This window comes from Aulonocara sp. 'chitande type north' Nkhata Bay, linkage group LG13 (genome assembly GCF_057382095.1).
Source record: "Aulonocara sp. 'chitande type north' Nkhata Bay isolate Kocher_YH1m ecotype deep benthic linkage group LG13, A_spYH_male_GT1.1, whole genome shotgun sequence".
Lineage (NCBI taxonomy): Eukaryota > Metazoa > Chordata > Actinopteri > Cichliformes > Cichlidae > Aulonocara > Aulonocara sp. 'chitande type north' Nkhata Bay.
The window spans coordinates 25,558,508-25,583,659 of NC_141356.1; the positions used below are offsets into that span (position 1 = coordinate 25,558,508).

Consider the following 25,152-nt stretch of genomic DNA (forward strand, 5'->3'; position numbering starts at 1 on the left):
AAAGTACTTGCAATAGAGAAATTGTGTTGTTGCGTATTTATATGCACTTTTAGAATTTGCTACTTTAGATTTTGAACTTTCAGAAGAGGTTTTGGGTAATTTACTTGAGATACACTACCATAACAACAAGACATTACAGATATAGTTTTAAATTCCAAAGTTTCTCTAAACAGATTTATTAGAATGAAAATATTTTTAAAGTAAACAATCTTATGCAGAATTATTGTATTTAAGAACTTTAATGTTGTAGCTTGTCAGGGTGAAGCTAATTTACGTGTTGTGTGAATGTGAAAGAGATGTGATAAAATAGAAGGTGTTAAAATTGTATAAAAGTACAGGTATGGACTAATATCACCCAGTGGGCTTGATTTGTACCAATGCTTTATGTTTTCTGACTTTTTTTGCCTTTAAATCTTATAAATTATTCAGAATAAATTCTATATGCTAAAGGCTACAAAATTTCAAATGTAATGTAGAGGATTAAAACGCAACATTAATAGAGTGGAAGAGACAAGTTCTTAGTTGCAATACTTTTAAATTTAGGTATGTAAGTAGTAATATTATGTTATTTTATATGGAATGTGCAAAAAGAGCTTATTCACTCTGTAGTTTCTTTGTTAAAAAGAAGAAGCACAGTTTAATATACAGTCCCAGATCCCCCGAGTGCTGAATGGTGACAGACCTCAGATGGATGTGACACCAGCAGTCCAACCACACTGTGCTCCTGCTAGTGTCGTAACACTGGATATATAACCACTCCCGTCCGTACATCAGGCTGGCTAAATGGACAAAAATGCCAGGGCAGCAAAAAATGGCGAACAAACGCGAGGCTTCATTAGCAGAACCTTCCCGGCATGCTTTGCGATGACAAATGATTGACTTGGAACAATATCTAAGGCGATCAGGATAAAGTACCAGCCATTTCAAGGCTCAGCAAAATTCAAATTCTAATTAGACCTTGCACCACATTCCAAATAAAAATGGGTCCCTAGGTGGTTTACCCAATCAGGTGTCTCTCCCAGACCACTGAAACAAAACGAATAAAGAAAATGATTAAAGCGATAACAAAGGCATAAAATTCAAATTATGGCAGCATCACATCTGGGATCTGTATGTCACTGCACTACCCATTCTGCTCTCTACTTCTTTTTCTCGGACTCTCTTTAACCTGTTCACACACACATACACAGTGCATTCCTTTCTTTCTGCATGAGGGCAACCAAAGAACAGAAAAAAGACAGAGGGTGTGAAAAAGCAGGGAAATTAAAAGGTAGAGAGCGAGATCGCAAATAGGCTCTCAGCTTTAAGGTTATTAATGACTCCTCAAAAATGTGCGACTTTTCCAATCTCTCTGAGAAGCGCTTGAAGGAGCCTGCAGATGAAGCTGACCTTCACAATGTTCTTTGGTCTTTAGTTAAGAAATTCACTCACCATTATGGCATCATTAGGGAAACAAGGATAAAATTACTCCATGGTTAATGACCTATAGGATCCCCACCAAAATTTGTTTCAGATCTAATAAAACTGAGCTTAACACACTTGAATGAATTATGAGGAGTGCTACGCGGGGGTATTAAAATGTGGGGAAATAGATTTTCTGAAGCTAGGAGGACTGGACTTTTCAAATCAGATAGTAGAATGGAATTTTCTGGGCAATAAATTCTACCATGTCTCAATTTCATTTTTTTTTACCTCACAGAATTTTTCAGGCTGTGATGGAATCTGTGAGTGGGATGGCCTCTAAAAATTCATTGCCAATTGCCGTCTCCTCCTCTATCCCCTTAAGGTAGATAGATTGATGGATGAATGGCTAAATGGGCAAATAAGTGGAGAAAAGTATAACCGAATGAAAACTCAATGTATGATGGAAATAAATGATTAGATACACATATAGATACTTAAAAAATCCCAGAAGGTGCAAAAAAGAAGATGCGATAAGCTAAAGAAAAATCTCTCTAAAAGGGTATCAAAATCTGCATCGGTGCTTATTATTTTATGTGTTTACATTTTCTCTAGCTTGCCGCTATATTTAGTACATGCCAGGCTAGTCATTAACATAACGCAGGGGCAGTTGAGAGGACACATGGAAACTCATTAAAGAGGACAACATAAAGCTTCAGGCGACTTTGCCTGTGCAACACGCAGCACATACATGCTTTAAAGAGCACACGCTACTACACCCACGAAACTTTGCATGTAATATGGTGAATACTTTTTTTTTTTTAATAAAAAGGCCATTTTAAAATCAGAATTGGTTTAGCATGGTTTGGTTGCAGCCCTGGAGAAGGGGTTTGTGAGCTAATGGCATTTGCTCTCTTTAAACTTTAATCTTTCCTATTAATTCCCTGCAACTGGAGAATGTGCGAGAGTTAATGTTCCATGAACGTGTTTCTCACTCTGCAATCTCTTCAAGCTAATTACCTTCAGGTGCTAAATGGGGGGAAATTGCAATCCATTTGGAAGGGAGAAATTTCACCTCCCCTTTGCCTATGTAACACTGTGGGTGCAGTTAAAAAGAAAGAAAATCAAACATAAGAAGCCAGGTCTAGAGCACATTTAATCAAAAAATGGACACTCAGGCAGAGCCCTGATAGGCTCTGCCATTCCAAGGTAGCTTTGGGAGAGTAAATTGCTTCCTGTAGCTTCCCGCCTCACTGCTTATTTTGCAGGTCACCTAGAGGTCAGCAGGTGCAGCAGTGGACAAAACACTGAACAGATGTTTGATTGACAAAGATCACACAGATTGGCAATCAAAGTTTTCAGATGAGAAAGGAGAGGCTCACTGAACGGTCATTTCATGAAGGAGATGCACAAGAAGTCAAAATCCAAATTAAAAGCAGAGTCACAGATGAATGCGCAAAACAGTAAATCTCACAGAGCGACATGGTATTTGTCAACGACAGAATCAAATACATACTAATGGCTCCGGAGTCAATCACTAATCAGTAAGGCAGGATGAACAGGCTCGTTGCAGACAAATAGCTTTGATAAGTTTTATCTTTTCAGGTCTAGCTTGGAGAAAAGTGAAGAGGAAGTGGAGAGAGATATGGTCAGGCTGAGTGAACAGTGGGGGCTCTTCAGTCTACCCAGAGGTGTCTAGAGCGTGGAGGGTCTCTTTGTCCCCCGTTTGATCTTTGTCTTCTGATGACACAGCAGGAAACTGAAGAAGAAAGGAGGTTCGGACTACTGTCTAATAAACACACAGACAGAATACCCTTATTTTCTGCCACATATCCGGTCTATATAACTGGATACATGGGTGATTCAACCATAGACCTGTATTAGCCAAGCTGTCCTGAACACAGTGTTCTCAAGAGAGCAAACTCTTTGCGCAATATCAACTTTAAGAATGTAACTTTATCATTACCGCTTTGTTTTTGCATTCAGTAAAAAGTTACAAATGAAAACTGTCCGTGCCAACATTTATTGTTTTTCTGACTCATTGCGACAGTCTTTTCATAGCAAGGCACACTAAATGGTGTTTTTCAGTCATTAGATACAGTGGCTGTGTTTAATTCATCACTGAAAATATTTTATGAGCATATTTAAGAGATACAATGATTTGTATCAAAAAATGTCATATCTAATTTATGTTACTGACTCCAATAGTTAAAGGGAGGTGATGCCCTGATGTATAACAAAAACAGAAACACGTATATATATTTTTTTACGCTGCCATATCTCTTGTGTGTAATAATAAATGAATTAGTTGTGGGGAGTACTACAAATAGTCCGTGTCTTAGACAAACAGTCATACTGACGGCCCTGAGCTCCCACTGTGTTGAGGAATCTCCCACTAACAGCACTCCCTCCCATTTATCTCAGTGGCTGAGAGAAGGAAAAAAAGAGCGTGGGCTGGGAGCTGAGGAAACATCAAAAGAAGAGCATCCCTGATAACTGTAGCTCTGTTTTTCTAGCACCTAATGAAAAACACTTCTATGCTGGTAACTAAAACCCAAGAAGCTAGATAGCTTATTCGTTTGCACTCTGTGTGGCCTTTTGTTTGATGATTTCATGCAGATTGCTTGAAGGCAAAAGTAAACCCTGAATGGCTGCAGATGTTTTCTTGCGTTTTTATTTTTTTTTATTTTTCTGAATCTCCGTTAGTGTTCATTTTATCTATCTAAAATGCCAAAGCTATTTGGTAAAATCATTAGAGGTGTTATGGTCGCAGAATGGCTCAGTCGAGCAGCATCCTTGTGTAGTGCTGAAAGGTTATTTTCTTCATGAACACTTGAGGGTCCACTGATCCCTTGTAAGTGTCTGTTGGAAAATGCATTGACATTTTACATGAATGGAAAAACCCTCCTCAATAGACTCTCTTTCATTGCTCTTCAGGTTTCAGGTCATTATACCCGCAATAGGGGACCACTCAACCTAGTTTGGTATTACCTCAGAGAAAACCCTTATGCTAGTTCACTTACTCTATTCACAAATTTAGTTTGGAAGTGAGAGATGTAAACCTTTGACCCGAACATGTAAAGGTGTTTGTTTAGTGTAAGCATCAGTGAATATTTCGCAAGATCATAAAAGATGGGCATCACCTACTGTAAAACAAAAAAGAAAAAAACTTTCTATCATATTTGTCAGTGGCTTTAGGCAACTATATATGTGCAAATACTGGGAAAGAATTCATGTGCGTTTATACCTGGATATGTGCTAAGAAGAGTGGGGAAAACAGCAAAATTCATAAAAGACACACTTTTTTAAATAAGGGTCGAAAACAACAAAAATATTTTAAAAAAAAAAGTTTATGTATAAAATATTAAAAATTATAAATGTAAAAATATATTTGATTATAGGTAGATTAAAGTAGATTAAAATTTTGCTGGAGGCCGAGTGCCGAGTAATAATGTAAATGTAAAAGTGCATATTATGTGGACTGGCCCCTTAGACAAGGCTTTATGTTAATATATTAGTAATAGTGGTAATGAGTTTTTTAAATCTTATATGTATTCAGCATCATAATGCACTGATTTGACAAATTTATCATAAAAAATTAAAATTATAAACAGCTACACAAGTCTTTTTTTAAATGTAGTTACTGTGTTATAGTACATTTTATAGGTGTCAATGTCCTCATTCTTTATAGCTGAATTTGGCAGGTGTGTAAAAAAGAAAAGTTACGGCAAAGTTTAATCAAGCAGGGTTTAGATATAGTCACAGGCACCAATTTGAATAGACAAGTCCATTCAATGCAAATGCTGCACCTGCCATGAGTTGGTAAAGCTTTTGCGATTTCAGTGAAAACAGGGTTCTCATCATTTGGAAAGATAGACTTGCCATTTCACGCACCAGTATCCCAGAAATCCGTAAATACCTGGAGACATTCCTCGACAGGATTAAAATTTTACGATCGCCAGGAAAATGACTTCAGAGCCAAAAAGTCATCCTTTCCCTATCTGCTTTTCTTACTTTGTCCTCCAAATTTTGATTTTAACTGCCTATATGCTATTTCTAGCACATAATGTTTTATCAGCATATACCATACTCAGGAGTGTGAGCATCCTTTCTCCTTTACTGTAAGTAAAAATGTCACATATCTTCTGCAAATCAGTAAATAACTACCAGATCAATTAAGCAAACTATACTTCAGGTGCCCACCAGCAGTGAAGAGAGCTACAATACTGAGATGGTCAGAAAGTGTATGGATAGCAGTTGGCCAAGCTTCCCAGTCCAGTCAGGCTGAGTCGGCTCACACTGATAACGTAGGTAATGGTGTTTCTGGAAGAGTGAGGCCAGATGAAACACACCACACGGACAGATACCACAGGCATACTGGCCCCTTCTGTTGTAAAATTTCATTTTTTCCGGCAGGAAGCCATGAATGCTGAGGCTGAATCCAAATCCGGTTTTCCGCACGTTATCAGCGTGTGGCCCACCAAGTGGTGAGATGGCGGGGGAAGTGAAGGACTGAGGGGGGAGCGAGTGAGGTGCGGGGGGGGGGATCCGCTCAGCCGAGACCCTCCACTTTAATCCAATTTACAGCCTCCCCCAGCAAAAGATAATTACAACCCTTAAACCAGCTAGGAGAGGGGTAGAAGAAAAGGCCTCACTCACCAAAACTGTGCCTCTGGCCCCTGAAGTCTCCACCTAGAGACAGAGAAGAGGGGGGCACTGTTAGCAGGACTCAAGCAAAGGCATTGTGACAAACTAAGAGTGTGTGTAGCTAATGAGGCAAAGTGATTTTTTTTGCAGCAAATGGATGCCTGCTGGGTAGCAGTAGAATGTACCCCAGGACTTCTTTGCTAGCTGATGTTCACCATAGACATAGGGGAGGTATATTTTAGGTTGTTATTTCAGTAAGTGGGCGTGTATCAGTGTATTTCAATAATGCATATTAGTAAATCTCTCTGAAGTCTGTGGTTATCTAAGTCATGCTTGTCTATTTACATGTTATTTTTATGTTTACTTTGCCAAAAGATTCAGTTATTCTTCTTTATTTTGCCGTTGCTTTCAGTGAACATCATTACTTTGGAATGAAATAGTTTTTTAAATGCTTTCAAATTCAAGCATTAATTTCCTGCTTTTTTCTGTACTTTGTATTTGGCACTGGTCTTTGAAGTGAGAATGAAGGAATGGGGTTAATTTTTGCAAAAGAATGCGAAGAAAAAATAATGGAGGGGCACACAGGGGAGCGGAAACGCTGGCCAGTCCTAATTAACAGAAGGAGAGACACTCCCAAAGTCTCCCATTCACAGACTCACAATGGACTTCTCCACCAAGCAGAACCTGGAATGGAATATGGGAGGAGTGAATGGAAACAGGGCAGAAAAAAAAGAGAAAGAGACTAAAGCACTCGTCTCTCTTATTGTATTTCTATTTTATAGCATTAGCCCCAGGCCTAAGGTCCTATAGTCCAAGTTCTATTCACTGAAACTGTGTCCAGAGATTCCCACTGGTCAGTTTTGTAAATATGGGTCCTGGCAGTCCAGTGTAGGCCTCTTTCAAATACTGCTCCATCCCCTCCTCACCCTTTCTCACACTCTCTCTGTCAGGTGCATTAACCGCGGTTAGAGTTAAGAGCAACGTAGCCTATGCAGAGGACAGGCTTATTTTACCACAAGTCAAGAGGGGAGGGGAGGAAAATAGGAGAAGTGTGGACCCACCTGCCACTGATTATCCTCCGAGTTAGAGGGTTTAGTCTTGACCTCTGAACTTCAGAGCTGCCCCACACCACTAATCTGTTAATTAACCGAGAAATACCCTGGAAAAACTTTGAACAGCCATTGTGCATATGCGTGTGTGTATTTAAGTGTGTAAAAAAAGGAAGAGAGAGCAACAGAGAAGGAGAGAGAGCCGAGCACAGTGTGGCATGTGCTAACTGTGGGCGTAGCTGGCAAATTCTCTCACTGCTGTTTTACTGGATAAGTAGGACACATCAGTCTTTTTTCTTTCTTTCTTTCTTTTTGTTGTCTGTATCTGTGTGTGTTGCCAGGTTATGGACACCTCCATCCCTTCAGCTTGATAGCACTTCATTTGATTGTACGCAAGACCTCAAGAAGTATCTACAGGGCATTTATAGACTGCATTTTTTTCTGTGACTTACTTTTTGATATATATTACTTATACAACTATACAACTATTATCTTTACATTTTGTAATACATTTGTTACTATGTTTTTATGCATATATACCAAGCTTGAATTTATGTAGGTTGGGATCACATGAAGGTCTTAATGATAAATCTGAGCAGCTACAAGACAAAAAAAAAAAAAAATCACCATGTGATATTTTCTAATGTTTGATATATTATTGTGATAATCTCTTTGGATGCTTAAATTATTCAAACTACACAACACAAGATTAAGTGTTCATTAAGCAATTGAGCATAAACTGACAGGTAGTGTACTGACTTGCATAAAACAGTGATAAACCCAGAAAAGTGAAAAGGTTAGTTTATCCTTCATCCCCCCCAAATAGGATATAGATATATATATGTGTGTGTGTGTGTGTGTGTGTGTGTGTGTGTGTGTGTGTGTGTGTGTGTGTGTGTGTGTGTGTGTGTGTGTGTGTGTGTGTAAGGATGAAGGGTATGTTACAAGTTATGTTTATGTCTGACATATTTTCCAACACTGCAACAGCATATTTCTTATGAGTCCCAGTGGGTCTGTCATTCGACTGTGCATGACACAATAAAAAACATCACTAACTAGCTATAAAGTGCAGCAGGACATAAATAAAACAGCATCTATTAATTCATTTGCAAATGTGAACCAAAATCTGAACCTTCCAGCTGTGTTCCTTTTCACCTGTCCTCATAAAAAAGCCAATATTTAACTGAATTTTACACAATAATGCATTTTATTTATATATCTAGATATATATATATCATGCGATAAACATAGTAGTCCTGCTGTAAACAGTCAAAGGTGGCTTTGCTGGTGTGGATGCTTATAAGTAGGGCAACAAAGTCAATTAGTTCTGTGTTTATTAGTATGTGACAGGTGCTGGGTCATGCAGATTAACTCACAACCCTTGGAGGGATGGGACAACAATAATGGTGAAACATGCCCGTCCGACCAGAAAGTAAAGGTAGCAAAAGGAACATAGCAAAGCCTGCTCAATTAATTATGGGGATTAATGAAGTTCTGCTTGATTAAATGTCAATGGCATAAAAAACGCCTATTTTGTCTCCCCAATGTGACATAATGGACACTCTTACATAAATAATGGAATCCTTCATGGTTATGGAAACTAACCCATTATATGTTATAAACCACTCCTCCTCCTGAACACTCAATCGATTAATTAAAGCTATTGCCCTTGATTATCCAATCACAGGATTCATAAAGGTTTGACCTCTAACCTTCAACCTTCCCTGACTGGAAGACTATTGATTGAGGTGAATGGTTTATTTTCAGCTACTGGAACAAGAATGACTTTAAAAAGAATAGCTGGCAGACTTTCTTTTCATTGACTTCCGAGAACTGTTGTGGCTATTGTTTTTGTACTAAGGTTGAATGAATGGCCGAAACATCAACTGCACCCATTTAGACAACTATTACATTAAATTATTGTCAAAACGAAGTGAGGGATCAATAACAGGCACTCTTTTCTAAAAGTCATTGATGCAAAAAGTACCAATCCTGTGTTTCCAACAAAATAATACCTGGTGTTTTAATTTAATAAATAAGTTTGGTTTATTTTACTCTGTGTTTTGCATTGCTTTTATAGTATGTCCACTGTATTGCTTTGTGCCAGTTTAGTAGCTAATAACACATCTGATGTTTGTAACTGCAATTACAATTTTATACACATAAAAAAAAATCTGTTCTTCACATCATCCTGACATGAGGCCGCTCGCGACTCAGTGAGGCATAATAAGCTTGGTCAAGATATGGTCAGCCGCAGATTGTCAGTTTCATGGAAACACTGAGGTTGAATCAATAACCTGATCTGGGTTTGTTCACACATCCTTTAAATCAAAATGTGATACACAAGCATTAAATGAGCTCAGCAGGAGTGTATAATTAAAATAAACCTCATATGTGATGAACTTCCATTTATATTAGTCACATGCATGTTTCTCTGAACTAAGTGTAATTATTCATTATCACCATGAGATCCAACTGTAAACAGCACGAACATGTTAATATTTAAACAACCAAAGTCATGACACAAACTCAAAACGTAACTAGATTTGGCCGTCCAAATATCAACTTTTGGGTAGATGGTTTACTAAAGGTCACATGTATCTGCTTTTTTTAAATTTTATTTTAGATCATATCCACCAGGGTGACTAAAATATTAGTTCTACTGCACCAACCCCAAATGGTTTAGAACAGCAAGGATTTGTGTGAACAAAAATCCCCCTGGCAGAATTCGAAACACCACTGATGTGTCAACATATCAAATAACCATTGTGAAATGCCATGGCTGTATTCATTCCTTGTTTTGGTGCTTGTTGAACACGGTGGCGTGGGATTGCTCTCCCTCACCCTGTGGTCTGTCCTCTAGGACGCAAGGAATATAAGTCACTCACTGCACATCAGGCTTTTCCCCCAGGGGCCCTAGCACTGGCAGAGGCAGGTTAACAAACTGTAAAAGCTTCAACTGAGCAGCACACAAACTGTTTTCTCTCCACAAAGGGATTGGCTCCAACAAATGTCATAAGCCTATAATGAGTTAGCTGATCTCGGTAGTAAAGAAGAAAAGAAAAGAAAAATGTTTCCCCTCTCCAGTCAGTGGCTATTAGAGTCAGTGAGAGTAAAAAGGGGAAGCTTCCCCATTTTCTTGGAAGCCCTTGGAGGTTGGCCAACATGACAATGCTGGTCAATTAATTGGTGAAAAGTGAAAATCCAATTAATGTGTATCAAGCTGGCAGTTTTGCATGATGATGGCTCATTAGGAGTCCAAGCTGAGGGTGGAGGAGCAGAGAGGTGGAGGGGCTTAAACCCCACTCATTAAAGCTCTGTCTTTCTCAGTGGGGTTTTAGAGACTGACTTATTTATGCAACAGGTTCTAAACACAACCCCAATGTAACGCTCATTTACTAGATTTGAAAGTGCTGAATTCCTAAATGGCATGGGTGGGGATTCTTTGCTTGTTGACATAGCTTCTGTACTTACACGGCCTATATTCATACAGGTGGCAACTCACAATAAACAATTTAAATGCACACACAACGTAATGGTTTAAACAACAACAAGAACAAAAATTGCAAATATTGCATAACTTTTTCAATTTATCCCCTTTTTCAAGCAGTAGTTATACAGAAACCAGTATATACAGCAAATGTACTAAACACACTTATCTACACTCTCATTATAATTTGGTGTTTTTTCTGAACATGTTTTTTAGTCTTTGTTTGTTTAGCAATATCTATCCTAACTTTAGAAGCCGTTTACACTGTGGCCTGAAGCTTTTATTTTCTATGTCAGCCCAGCTTTCAGCTCTCTCTAAAATCTGTCCTGTGTTAACAAGAATAGTAAATTAAATATGTAACATCAGTAACATCCACTACAGTTCAATTCTATAACAGTTACGCACAAGGGGTGGTGCTGAAATACTCTAAAGTAGGTTTTGGCCTCATCAGTGCATCGTAAAATAAGATGATGATGCTCTCACTGCTATTTCTGAACTTCACTATATACTGACAAAATAAAGAATGTGCTCCCATACCGCTGCAGCCAACCCGTGTTTGTGTAGCCTCGGCCTCTATGTGTAAGATTAATACTCTTGCCACACTCTCATAGAATAATGTCACTTTAATCTTGTTTGGGGCGAAATTCGAAGTGGAGTGTGTCTACTTGTTTCCTGAGATTACTTCATCTTTCTTTCGGCAGCAGTGTGTGACTCTGCCGCCTGCTGTCCCCTGGCGTTGGATGTCCCATTACCCTTCACACGCTGCAACTTTCTGCTGTTTGCACAACACTGGCCACAGGACCCAACAGGAGGCCAGTATACTATTGATGTTTTTAGTTTTTCTTTACTAGTGCCAAGCTCTTTTTTTAGTTGGGCTGCTATAGAGGACGATCGCCAGTAGCTGAGACGCTGTGAAAATTTCAGCTGCTTTAAAGTGTTTCACATGTCAAATAATGTTATGTACCGGCTGTTTCTCCTAAAAATTGCATTCCCATCCAAATAAACTGCACTTCTAATAATAGTTAATGTCAATTTTCTAATCAAGCTTCTAACTTGCAGTAGATTGGGAAAGAGTGTAATTTAATCCTAAATCCTCTTTTTCTAAACCTAACCAAACAACAAATAAAAAAAATGTTCTTTCACGTTTCCAGGTCAAGGTTGGGAGAGGGATTGGAGCCTATCCCAACGGTCAAAGGGCAAAAGGCAAAATACAAAATGGCCCTTCAATGCAGGCCAGTGAATCGAAGGGCCAAAACCAAAAAGTATGTGGAAAAATTCAGGAAAGTCCAAGTCTTCCCCGCTCTTTTTCTTTCCTTCTTTCTTTCTCCCTTTTCTTTTCCCCAGTCAAGTCTGTCCCATGTTCAGCAAATGAAAATAAATAAACAATAAAAGGAAAGGTGAATCAAATAGACCAATACGGCAAGGCTGGGATGGTCCTTTTTTTTTTTTTTTTTTTTTTGCCTGTCCCGTTGGGCATCTTTCTTTGCCTTTAGACAACAATTCTGATGGCAAAAGAGCCAAACAGGACAGGCAAAAAAAAAGGAAAAAAAAAAGGAAAGTCCAAGTCTAGTCTTCTGAGTTAAAGTGTTGTAGCATTTGCCTTTCCTGCCACAGCAACCACCTTAAGTGAAGCTTGTCTGTTTTTAATCAGTATGTCTTTGTGTGTTGAAAAAATAAGTAAGCTACCCTGGAACCTTAGCGGAGAATGTTGGGATGTATTTTCATGGGGACAGGGCTGCATATGCTGCTCTTGTTGTCTGTAACAGGAAACATGTTTACCAGGCACAATAGTGAAGCTGTTAAGCAGTGATTAAACTCTGTTGCAGACACGGACAGCTAGAGACACCACGGCCAAGTAGTCATTCCTGTTATACGTCTTTGAAGCACACCTGAAGGGCTCATGTGTAGCTGGTGCATTGTAATATAGAGCCTCTGTGGATGAGTCTGCACAGTCCCACACACACACAACAAAGGGCAGGCATGCAAATGTCTGCTCAGCGCCTTGCGCCCGCCGTCTGATGATGAACTTTACGTCACTTAGACTCAAGTGGACCCAGCTGATCACAGAACTACAACACTGGCGTTACTGTTTTCATTTTGTGAGTGTATATGTTTGTTATCATGGCAGAAAGTGAGAGACATCCACCATAGAGGGAGGTTTGGCAGGTGTATATTTTTGGATTATAGCAGCATAGGTTATAGAAACATTGCGGACTACAGACTTTACACAGACTTTACAAGTAACTGCATCAGTACAAAATCACACAAATGACACTTTTTTATTTTTGAAGTAAATACAGGTGTATGGTTGCAGCTGATGTGATGGCGTTGCAAGATGGTCATGACTCTACTTGCTTTCTGTTTCATACACTAGTAACATTAAACTGAAATTGTGCTAAATATAAAGAAAAGTATTGTGTAACTTTCAAACTGTACAGTTTAAATAACATTTGCTAAACTTATTTTTCCAGTGACTGAAGAACAAACATCTTTGAAACTTATACCTTTAACTTTTTAAGGCAACCCAGGAAAACAGTGAAAAAGCCAGTGTACAGGTATACGGAGCCACAAGGTTTCTTTTTCTGATTCTGAGCCCATTTGCCATTCAGTAACATGTATTTGTGTACTCTTCATTAGTAACTTACAGTAAATATGTTCATTCCTTCCTATTATGTTGACCCCGCATTCTGAATGAATGAGCTACACTGAGTCAGCTATAAATCTCTAATGAGACTCAATGTAAACAAGACAATACAAACCACATAAATTCTTTACGCTACAATCAAGCATTTCCACCTTTTACAAACAGACACAAAACAACCTCTGGTCCAATGGTTACAATTAAGATGTTTATTGAATGTTTATGGTCTCCCATGTAATTACCGTGTTTTCAACCTGCTCTTTAAAAACTGTAAATAATTCATTTGTCTTGACTAATACACAGTAGGTCCAAATGTATTTAGATAATTAAATGTTTAATATTCTTGTTAGTGAATATGAGTTACGATTTATGCCAGCAAATGGACAATGCTGGTATCGCCACAGCTTCTTTATGTCTGAGGCAAAGAAACACACTTTGTATGGTAAGCATTGTGCTGTTTGGAGAAGCAGTGTGTTTTTCCCCTCACTTCCTAATAATCTATTCTGTTCAGCCAGCTGCATACATTGACAAATGTTTCCAGCATTAGGTATTTACCCGGTGAAAGGTAATAGATGCAAGGGTTTAAAAATGCCTGATGCAAGAAACAGCAGGCACAATGGCAAAAAATATCACAACAGGAAGCATTTGTCTTTCCTTTGCAACAGTCTATTTGCAAAAGACGACTTTAAAAAAAATTATATTACAAAAGCAAAGAAAGAAGAACATCATATAAAATACTTGCACAAAGCTTTGTTTTGCTTTTTCCCCCTTCTAATTTCAATTGATTTTATTTTTTTCACATTTTATGACATTTACAAAAGTGTGCACTGTTTTATTTAAATTCAGTATCTGACAGTATAGAATAGACAGTATCTATTGTGTCCTATAAGGGAAGAAGACTCTACATAGAGAAATGCTCAGTGTTTTTTTTTTTTATCGCAAGCTGCTCTGTGGTTCTCTTTGACAAACAAGCTAATACACTGCCACACGTAAAGTGAAACACATCATCTCAATAGTTAAGTTTTTCCTAATCTGTTGATTGTGATTTAGTTGGTTTGTTGTAATTTTTTTTTCTTTTACATCTCTTTCTTTCTGGTTTATATTTGTGCACCTTGTTCCTGGGAGTTAATGAAAGCTGTGACGGTGCATTAATGAGGCTGCTTATTTCAACTGTATTCCACTTCCTCCATTTACCTCCTTCACCTCATTCTCCCAGTCCACATTTCCTTTGCAGCTCATGCATACTCTGTGTCATGCTGTTGCCACTTCTTTACATTTTTATTTCATATCTTCCTGAATAATCTCCACATTTACTGCCTCTGACTCATGTTGCATTCTATAACATGAAACAATCTCACTAATAGTGTTAGCAACATAAATAAATATGATGCTGAATAATGTAATGAAAATAGCTGTCAGTGTTTAAGATGCTCACAATGAGATTTCTGATCATCTATGTGTCTTCTGGCTTACCGTTTATATAATGTGCACTATGTGCTATATTAATATATCATTGACTATTACAAAGGGAGGATTGCCATTGTTCCATCTTTCTCAGTATACTGTACACACACACACTAGTGGAGAAACAAAAGGTGTGTATCATGCATTTATATTAACATTATATTCAGAGTGTTTGATTAGATGTTGTCTAAATGCTGCCTTAAAACACTTGAAACAAGTACATTTAATAATGTCACGTGCTACTATCTATCAATGTCATATGTTTTAAAGATTATAATAACTAAGAAGCTAAAAGTAAAAAGCATTCAAAATAAATGTCTCAACAATAAGAGATTTCTTCAAATGCACAAACTCTGCTAACAAGGATAAACACAGTTACTGAATTAAGAATGAAAGAATCTGTTGGTGTCGTGTGCTCGTACTCTCAGCCTGCTGGGATTAATGAATAACCTCAGTAAGAAACGCCTCTGTTCTTAGGCAAGGCAAAATGACCACAGGCAGCCAAAGAATTTGGCGGTCAGTAACTGTAGCTGTTTCCCATACATATATTATTATAGCAATAGCAGCAGTGGTGATTGAATTTCTGACCTTTTGTTGAAATGGAAAGGGGGAGAGAGGGAGCGCATTTCAATTTTTGTTGTGTCATTCATGTCTTAAAATAACTACAGGGATGAAAGATCGTGGCTTGATTCAATTACAGTGCTTTGTAAAGGCTAAAGATTACTGTATTCTACATGGAACCTCACTTGTATCTGAGATAAATATAGATGCCGATTTCACACACATGCAGTGGAGTAAAATAGGTTAAGTGAACACTCTTGCTCTTTGGAGCTACTTTGAAGTCTAGAAGTTTTAAATTACAGTATATACTCCCACTCCACAGCTAGGGGGGAAAAATGAAACAACACAGTTTTTTCACCCATAAATAAATCCAACACATGGCTCAGCCACTGACATTAAAGCGTGATGATAGAATGGACCATAAGTCCGAACATTTTGACGACGACAAACCTGACACTCTTAACACTCACCATACAATCCACCCAACACTGGAAAAAGCAGAAGCCCCAAACCAGAAAAGTTTGGCATTAGAACCTGGCTGGACAACTTTGCCAATCAATAGCAAAGTTCACATTAAAAACTGCTGACAGCTGGGGGAGAGAGTTCCCACTTTCATCTAGCGCTGGCCCTCTAGCTAACCTCACCGTCACCCTCTCCCTTTGCAGACCTCTTTATTAATCTATGTCGCATCCCACAGCCTGACCCAAAATACTGCCACATTCTGTTTATCAACAAAGCTTTGTAAATATATATACAGACTATATATAGTCTATAAAACAAAATACTTCACAAAGATGCTTAATTTGATAGCCTTGAACCAAGGACCCTCCAGTTCTACAGAAGAGAGCCCACCCAGCAGCTGTGTCACCATATCAACCTGTTTACTGAAAGGACAATGAGCCCTCTGAATGAAGCTTGTGTGTGTATGACAGAAAAAAGAAGATTTGTTTTCCATTTAAACTTACCTTACTTGTTCTTCCTGTAAACCTCAGTTTAGTTCTTAGCTGGAGACCAGAATATAGAGATAAATACATATAAATAAACTCACTATGATGACTAATGAATAAATACTTTGACTTTAATAGTTGAACCGATTGAACTTTGGTCCTTTGTTCCTTTTTGTTGTATTCATGATCATGAAAAAAAAAACAGAGGGCCCTACTTGACAGTCTTTGCTCAAAGATGAGCTACCTTGAGTTAACACAGGTCTCTGCTGCCCCTTAGGGGTGGAAGGCAAAAAGAGAATTTAAGGACTTCGATTAACAACCAGGGAAGCGCAGAACCAAAATTGTTTTTATGTTGCTACGCTGATTAAATTTCACTTTGAGTAAACTTCAGATCTTTTCGCTCGGGTGAGTGAGGTGTTGGGTGTGAGCATGGCAGGTCTAATCACGTTGATGCTGCTGAACCTCGGCTTTAGTTTGCTGTCTCTCTACCAAACCATGTCAGGGCTAGGGGCAAAGCATTTCTAACATAATCCAGTAAAAGGAGATGTCTGACATAGGAAGTGCTGTAATTGTTGCAATTTCCCTTAGTGGACAAAGTAGTCTCTGATGTACAACAACAAAATTATTATATTTCTCATCCTGTGTATGCACACACTGATTTTCGTAACAACTGAGAGGCCCTGGAGATCAGACTCAAATGGTGCATCGTCACAACTGTGCATATCAAACCAAACACATAATAGAAGAGTCTGCGATCATAGACTGAATCAATGGCTGCTCATCAGAAATTGTTCTTGGCAGGACTGAAAGGAGCTCATGTAGTTCTAATTTTAACTATGAAAAGATGACAGTGTTGAATGCCTGAATGTCACAGAACACCCAACTGGATTTCAGATACTAAGGCAACCACAAGGGTTTTGCTTTCTGTGTTTTGTGGGTCTGGATGAGATCTGCAACAAAGTGGAACTATCTTTTTGGAGAGAATGGATTGGTGAAACCAGTACTGCACACACTTTTCTTGTATGTTAGCAACAGCAGCCCTCTGAGTATTAGCATATGAGTCTCCTAAACCTGGGTCCAATATGCTAGTGTTTAGACAATGTCTGTGCTGTTTGGGATCTCACATGTGTTCTCATGCACAGTGTGCCGACAGGACCACAGAAAAGGTTTACAGCTGAAAGCCTGGAGCCATGGCGTGATTATTTCCTGAAGAAAAGGTAGTTTGTCCAAGTAAAATGAAGGTTGGCCTACTAGTGTGACTTTGGATTTCTGAAGGAATAATTTATGAGAGAGCTTAAAAGACATTAACCTCCAATTAGGTGCTGTAGTTACAGTATTATGAGTGACATAATGGACATAGGTGATCAATGGGCCTTTCATTTTGCCTTTCCAAATTATGTAAGATGATAACACGGTAGTTGTGCTATTTAACGCCGGGGATGGTGACCAAATGGAAGGTCAAGAGGAAGTATATGCAGGGTCATTATATTCTGGTTTTAAGTTGCTTTTTGTGAGTATTAGTACATGCACTTAACCTTCAATCCCTGGGCATAGCCCCTTTGGGCTTGTTACCTAAGAAATATGTCTCCTCTTTTCTCTCCTCAGAGAGGTTCCCATGAAACTTGTCAAGAAGACAATGTAGAGGGAAGTAAGAGATAAAGTTGCAAGGCTTTCTTTCTGTGCAGTGTTTATTTGCTGTGTCAAAAATTGAGAGATTACACCATTTCTATGCAGCAAGGGAAGAATCTGGTCAAGCATTTCCTCGGGCTAAAACCTTCATTTGGAGAGGCAGAGGAGGATTACTGACACCTGCATTTAGAACAAAAATTTGGCCCATTGGCTTTGAGTAGGCAGTCATCATCAATCATTTATTTTAAGTGTGGAGAGGCCATTTCCACTGTAGAGGCTTTATTTTGGGCTGGCATGGTGGAGTCCGCAAGGCAATTAATAAATCTTTTTAAAGAGTTTTTGCAGGATTCCTTTTACTGTCAAAACACTGCAATAAACATGTTATTGAAGATTATTTAAAATCTCAGCTTGATTGTAAGCATTTATTCAAAGTAGATTAATTCATAGGTTAAAATTCATATAATAAAGCAGATTTTTGTTGATAGATGCCAGGTAGTGTTAAGTTTGTATGTCATTTACCACACTCGTGCATACACTGTGCAGCTTTCAAACACATACTGGCATATATTTGATTAACACATGTAGACTGATTCTTATTAGTTGTTGCCTGTCCTGTGTATTGAATCTAAATGCCCACTCTGAGGCAGCAGGGATGGTAACACTAACCCTCATGCTGTCAGCAGTGTGATTGATCACCAGCAGATAAACATCAGATCACTGAGAGAACAGGACAGACATTGATCCCCAGAGGAAGAGAGGACTTGTCACACATCAGCATACACAAACCTCTGTCAAACATCTGTCAAAATACCACAACGAGGACGACAGAGAACTGTACCTGTGTGACTAACATGAGAACCCACGGATGCTGTCAGCTGTTTGGGATGCTGGTTGATGACCAAAAAGTATAACTCCTCACTATACCCCAAACATTATTCTGATTAGAGAGTTGTATTTTTTTAATACCTCACATGCAGAATTAGACAAATAGAGAGTGAGGATACTTTCTAATTTTATCCTGCAGAATAATAGGGGAAACCTCTTCTTGCCCTTAGGCACACAAAACAACAGAAGAGCATGACACATTTCCTGTGTTGTTCATTTCAGCTGCCATAAAGAATCCCCTGTGGCAGTACTGTCCCAAACAGAACACAAAACAAAGCAGGAAATGTGTGTTTTCACTAAATGTCAGTCCCGACTGGTCACATGAAAGTCTTTCACCTGGCTGGGCCCTGAATATGTTTTTCCCGTCATTAGCAACAGACCTCATGCAATGCCATACTTAAGAACAGAAGAAAGAGGGCAAGAAAATCAATGAGAAGTGAATGGTCAGTGCGACAAAAGGGGGCCAGCCTTGCGTTGACAGGAAGAAAAGCATTAGCGCCCTTTATGTGCATGGTGGCGGATTTCCGTGTGCTACACTGTCAGTGTACTTTCCCCTTAATTAAAACAGTCACAAGTTTCATTGAGCGGTGAATCAAAGGGTGGCTACGCCATAAAGCAGATTCAACTCTGTAACCCTGTGTGTGTGTGTCTCTGTGTGTGTGTGTGTAGAGTTTGGGAATCAAACTAAAGCACACAGAGTGACTAGGATGAAGGGGATTTAAGCTGTGCTCATTCCCATGGTCAGTCACTCAGAATTGGTCATTACTGTCCTGCTTGGAGATGAAAACACAGCGATTAAGAATTACTTGCCCATTTCTAAACATCCCCCTCAAAGACAAGAACAATGTTAGGTTCCTTTGACCTGTTTTCTTGGCAGTTCTTTAGTCAAATAATATAGTTGGGTGTATAAGCTGCACATGAAGATAGATAGATAGATAGATAGATAGATAGATAGATAGATAGATAGATAGATAGATAGATAGATAGATAGATAGATAGATAGATAGATAGATAGATAGATAGATAGATAGATAGATAGATAGATAGATAGATAGATAGATAGATAGATAGATAGATAGATAGATAGATAGATAGATAGATAGATAGATAGATAGATAGAACATTTGAATCAACCAAAGCCAATAACTCATTAGAAGTACTAAGTGTGGTTACACAGGTAGGACATTTCTCTTAAACCAGCCCCAGAAAGGTCAGGTTGACACTAACATTCAACAGTGAATAGGGTAAAACAACACGACTGAATGAGCAGACTCAATTGAGGGAAGGGAAAATGCTGGCCCTGTTTTAGCCAGTGATGGTGAATTGTCATACGCAGCTGACCCGCACCATTTCATTTCCTTGACAGTGGAGGGGCAAACCTGCAAGCCCCCAATCATACCCTCATCAATTATAAATCATCTAGTAGTTGGATAATTAAAAATGCAACATTATTTTTTTCACTTGAGACAAGGCCTCTAGGATTGTTAAAGAAGGGTGGGATTCCCCTCTCATGTTCTCTCCATCCCACAGTTGGAAAGAACCAAGAGTATGAATTATGTAGGAAGGATACATAATGGCAGAAATTGCTAATCATAACGTATGCAACTCAAGAAGGTTGGACTGGCAGGCTGATTGACAGAGGGGTGCAAAGGAGATGATACAGGATAAGGTAACAGTGATAATCTCCAGAATGGATTTGCTTTGGGCTAGCCTTGATGGGGAAGACCCATCACTCAGGGTGTGCTGAGTAGTACTAAACAATGATGGCACTTGGGGTTTGGACAAATGGGAGACTTGAGACTTAAAGAGGACTTAAAATGACTGATGGGATAGAAAAATATCATATATTTAATTTTAAATTTCTTCAAACTTGTGATTTGATGTCATGATGTCATCTTGTCTTGCAGAATAGTTGTAATAACTAAAAATGACAAATTTATCACCTGGATCTGCTTTGCTGAGCTTTATGATAGTTTTAAACTATGCCTAGTTTGTTAGCTGTTCTGCCAGTAACTCCGTGCCTTTGCATCTTATTCAGCCTCGATAAGTTAATAAATACAACATAGTCTACTTTATTTGCTAAGTATCATATTGCAGGGAAGCATGCTTAACAACAAAGCTGGTGAACACTGTGGTGCTTTCAGCAATTAAAGAGCCAGAGATTTCCCCTTGGGAGGTCATAAAGAGACCAAAAGAAAGGCTAAAAGAGTAAACATTGTACTTCAAGATGTGGCAAATGACAGCCACATGACCGTCAGCATTGCTCTGTCACTTCTCCTTGTGTAAATTACCAAATCTTTGAAAAGAATTTGTTATATCAGTTGAAAAGATGATGATTTGTCAATGTTTTGTTTGCAACTTGTTTCCCCTGCCCCCAAGTGGCTGGACTTATTTCTTAATTTATTTGTTTTTGGCTTAATTAGAAACATTACCAGCTGTTACCAAAACCCCGAAAAACCTGTACTGGGGATTTAAAATCGTAAATATGGCGCTGACAACTTATTATCCAATTATGTGCTGTTACAGGTTTGTCTCTGTACAACACAAAGACAGGATAAAGACAAGGTGGTTTGTTAAGCTGCAAAAATGAAAACCTGTAATGAAGAGAATGGGACAAGTGCAAAATATGAATCAAGCGTACTCTGCTAATCAAGGTTCTATATACATTTTTGCTCTCTAATGGAAGAAAATGGGGTTATTTGGTTGTGAGCATTTGTGCCATTTGTTGCCAGTCCTCCCTGTCACAATGATGGAGTGCCTGTCTGACAGGTGCTGTGATTTCCCTGACCCCATTGTATTCAAACAACACAGACTCCTCACACAGGAAGAGCAGAAGAAACAATACAGGTGAGTCTGGAAGAATTCCCCCTGAGGGCCTGTCCACCTGACAGTTAAAAGGTAGAGGTGTGTGTGTGTGTGTGTGTGTGTGTGTGTGTGTGTGTGTGTGTGTGTGTGTGTGTGTGTGTGTGTGTGTGTGTGTGTGTGTGTGTGTGTGTGAGCCTTCACACTCAGCAGCCTCAACAAAATAACAAAACATAAGACCCGACTTTTTAAAGGTGTCTTGAAATCCGTTTCCCTTCTGTGACTCCCGTGACGGTTCTAACTCATCTTTATCAGAAGTAGAAGTGCTGTACAACGACAACCTCATGAGGGACTGCTCTATACCGTCCCAGATTATAAGGGGACATGTGTGTTAAACTCAACCCTGCCTGCCCGTCATTATTTGCGGATTAGTGCTGGCCTGCACCCTCTTTGATGTGGACATGTTTCACACTTCCATGCCACTGAGCTCCAGGGATAAGGTGAAGGGAACAGAAAGCCCAACAATGGATTGAGAAAGAGAAGCAGGCATAAGCAGGAGCCTTCTTCTGCTTGTTTCGAAGCAGCAGGAAAACTTCCGTCTAATGAGGAAGATAATGCGTCACAACAATTACAGCTGTACGGATGAGCAGTCACCAGAAAGAGGCCCCACAGACATGCAAATGCAAATATGCCCACATGCATAATAACGCATACATATATGCATTTCCACACTGCTCACACACATATTGTACAGTCGTATGACACCGACACACACACACACAGAGTCCCATACAGGAGACGCACGTTGATCCTTTGGGGTCTACTGCCCTCTGCAGGACTAAAGCAAAACAGCAGAATTTTATAATATTGTTATGGATTCAAATTTTGGGGATGGATACAAGAGGAAAAACCAAAATAACCACACTGGTCCGGCCGGGTTGAGTCAAACGATGATTTTAATGATCACACGCATGGGAGATGGACACTGTACGCAGACAGCATCAGATCTCAAAATGGTGGAGCATTGATCAAACTCTTATAGCCTCTAGTGGCCCCCACCTTATCATACAAGCCTAAACATTCACATTCTTTCTCTCACAAGCTACGACCTTGGCTCCCTGTTTATCTGCTCCTGCTGAGATGGGGCAGAAAACTCCAGTATGTTCTGTTCTCTTCTAATCAGACAAACAAGGCGATGACTTTCTGCGAACAGTATTTCTTATAACTCAGCAGTATAATGCATCATAAAACAATATCATTCATTCACAATAAATCAGCAGTCTAATGTAATGCAAATCAGTTTAACAAATGCAATAGTTATCACCTTCTTCTAATTCAGGAGAATAATGCAAACTAAAACTACATAATAATTCACAATCTTTAATTAGGGGTCTACCATGGCATAAAATAATATTATAATCTCACACTCCCCCTGTTGAGCTCTTTAGAATAAAGAGCTCACCTACACCCTGTAATCCAGTGTGGCCTGGTTCATTTCTTCTCACTCCAGAGCGTTCTCACTCCCGAGGCGTAACATGTCGACGTTTTGTCTCGTCCCGCGGCGTTCCTGAGGAACGTGAAAGGAGACCTTCGGCGTTCTTATGGTACGCGGCAGGTTATGGCTGGAATCCAGTGCAATCACGCTCCCGCGGTAATAGACGTTCCAGCCCTGTATTCCAGCCCTAAACCTAACCTTAACCAGGACTTTAATGATGTTAAATAGCGCGTTTCTAAGCGATTTGAAGAAAAAGAGCGAACATGTGTAGATTCAGTCTCTTTTGCGAGATCCCGAGTTAGTTTTGCGAGATCTCGCAAAAGTCCGTCTTAATTTTTTTTCTCCCATGTCCCCTGCGGGGCTCCGTACAATGCTCCATCCTTATTTGGTTTGCGACATTATGTTTATCTAGAACTCCACTCTGTCTCTAAATGTTTGTAGAATTTTTCATATTTGGGGTCAAATTTTAAGAATTTAAACTTTTTAATATTATTCAAAATTTTAAGAATTTGACCATACGTGAAATTTATTGTGTTATCACCCCCTTCGGGGCTTACTTTTCCCAGTTTTGATGATATTCCTCCCTATTCTTTGCAAGTGCCCCCTTTTGGTGGCGAGAAACTGTTGGTGTGGTCAAGTGGGTGCTGTAAAAACAAAAGCTCAGGACAGAACAGTTATCAGTCATGTACTTACATACAAAATTAGCATATATTGAATTTCATATTGATCCTCTGAGTGTAATGGTACATTTTAATTTGAATTTATCAAAGATAAACACAATAATTTTTCTTTGTTTTGCTCTTGTTCTTGTGCAGCACCACCTCCTATCACATGCCCCTGTCGGTTATATATCTCTACTTTTCTGAATTATTGACTATTTCAATGAAAGCACCCAAAAGACGGGGACCAGTGTTTATTATTACATATCTCCATTTTGAATGTGACAAGCCTACCATTTCCCTGTTATCCATAGATTTTAATAGAGTTTTTTGGCCTTTTTTTTCCCTCTATAAAAGTTAATTGACTCTTTACAGTGGCCTGTTATGGTTAATAATAACATGTTCAGTCATGAGTGAAATCAACCCTCTTCTTCCCTTTAGCATTTAACATTCCCAACAATATACTGTGATACATTAATCGAAACAAAGCTACTAAAACACACTTTTCTTAATGCAAACATCAGTAACTCAAAATTAGCAACCAAAGGGTTAAGTCTGCAGTTCACACTCCTGTGAAGCTACAGCCTCCCCCTTCAGTCCCTGTCATCCTTCTGTTCTTGCAAAAACAAAACAAAGCAAGACAAAACATCCACCCTTCTTTTACAGGCTGGGTGAATTGTTTGTGGACATTTACTAATCCTAAAGTCAGTACCGTTTTTTTTGTCTCAGTATCAAGTCAGTTAAAACTTTTAGTCGTCAGTCCATCACAGTCCAGTTACATGCATACATCCACACACATTCATACCAGAAGTTGCTGATAATGGAGTCTCACGCGCAACCTAGTTGAGCCTCCATCACCAGCAAGATGACGTCATCATTTTAAAGGAAAACAGTTCCTCGTTTTTTGGACTGGATTGACTCGCTGCAATCCTTTTAGGCTCAGGACTTCTCATGTGATCAATGTCCCATATAAGTGAATCTCTTCCAAGCCCATTATAATCATGGAGAAAAATACTTTGCGACTGTTTCCAGTAAGAATATTTTATAGCGCTTTAAAGTTCTATCTCTCAGGCCTGGATTAAAGAGCTGATTTGTTAAATCAGGAACTCACAAAATACCAAAATATCACCACCGGTGGATCACACCTCTCAGATGTTCTTATTTCAGTGCACTGTAACAAAAGCAAAAACAAACGTAACCAATAAAATACTCATATAATAACAAATACTGGGGCCCATTGCATGTCCAAGCATAAAACCATCTTTCTCTCTCTTAGAGAAAGAAAACAATCCAAACCTCACTGATAAAATCAACCTAGTGTTAAGCAAAACCCAAAAATCAACCAAAACTTCACCAGAAGGTTTTTCTCCCTCCCGGGACAATATTGTGTAGGAATACAGGTACCGTAACTCCTTTTTGCACTAAAAAAAACATGTTGGATTTACTTGATTCAATAGTGGACACTGGTTGCACACAGATGTT

General features: G+C 38.9%; 1 protein-coding gene across 2 annotated transcripts in view; it reads right to left on the reverse strand.

Moving 5' to 3' along the window:
* The window catches only part of pax2a (paired box 2a), a 131,872-nt gene that overhangs the window by 100,971 nt on the left and 5,749 nt on the right, over nt 1–25,152 (reverse strand). The window contains exon 2 of one of the 2 annotated variants that reach the window (XM_086259408.1): nt 6,061–6,093. The exons of the other annotated variant lie outside the window; for it this stretch is intronic. The gene's annotated coding sequence lies outside the window, so the exon portion shown is untranslated. The remainder of the gene's footprint in view (nt 1–6,060; nt 6,094–25,152) is intronic. 2 annotated transcript variants of the gene reach the window in all.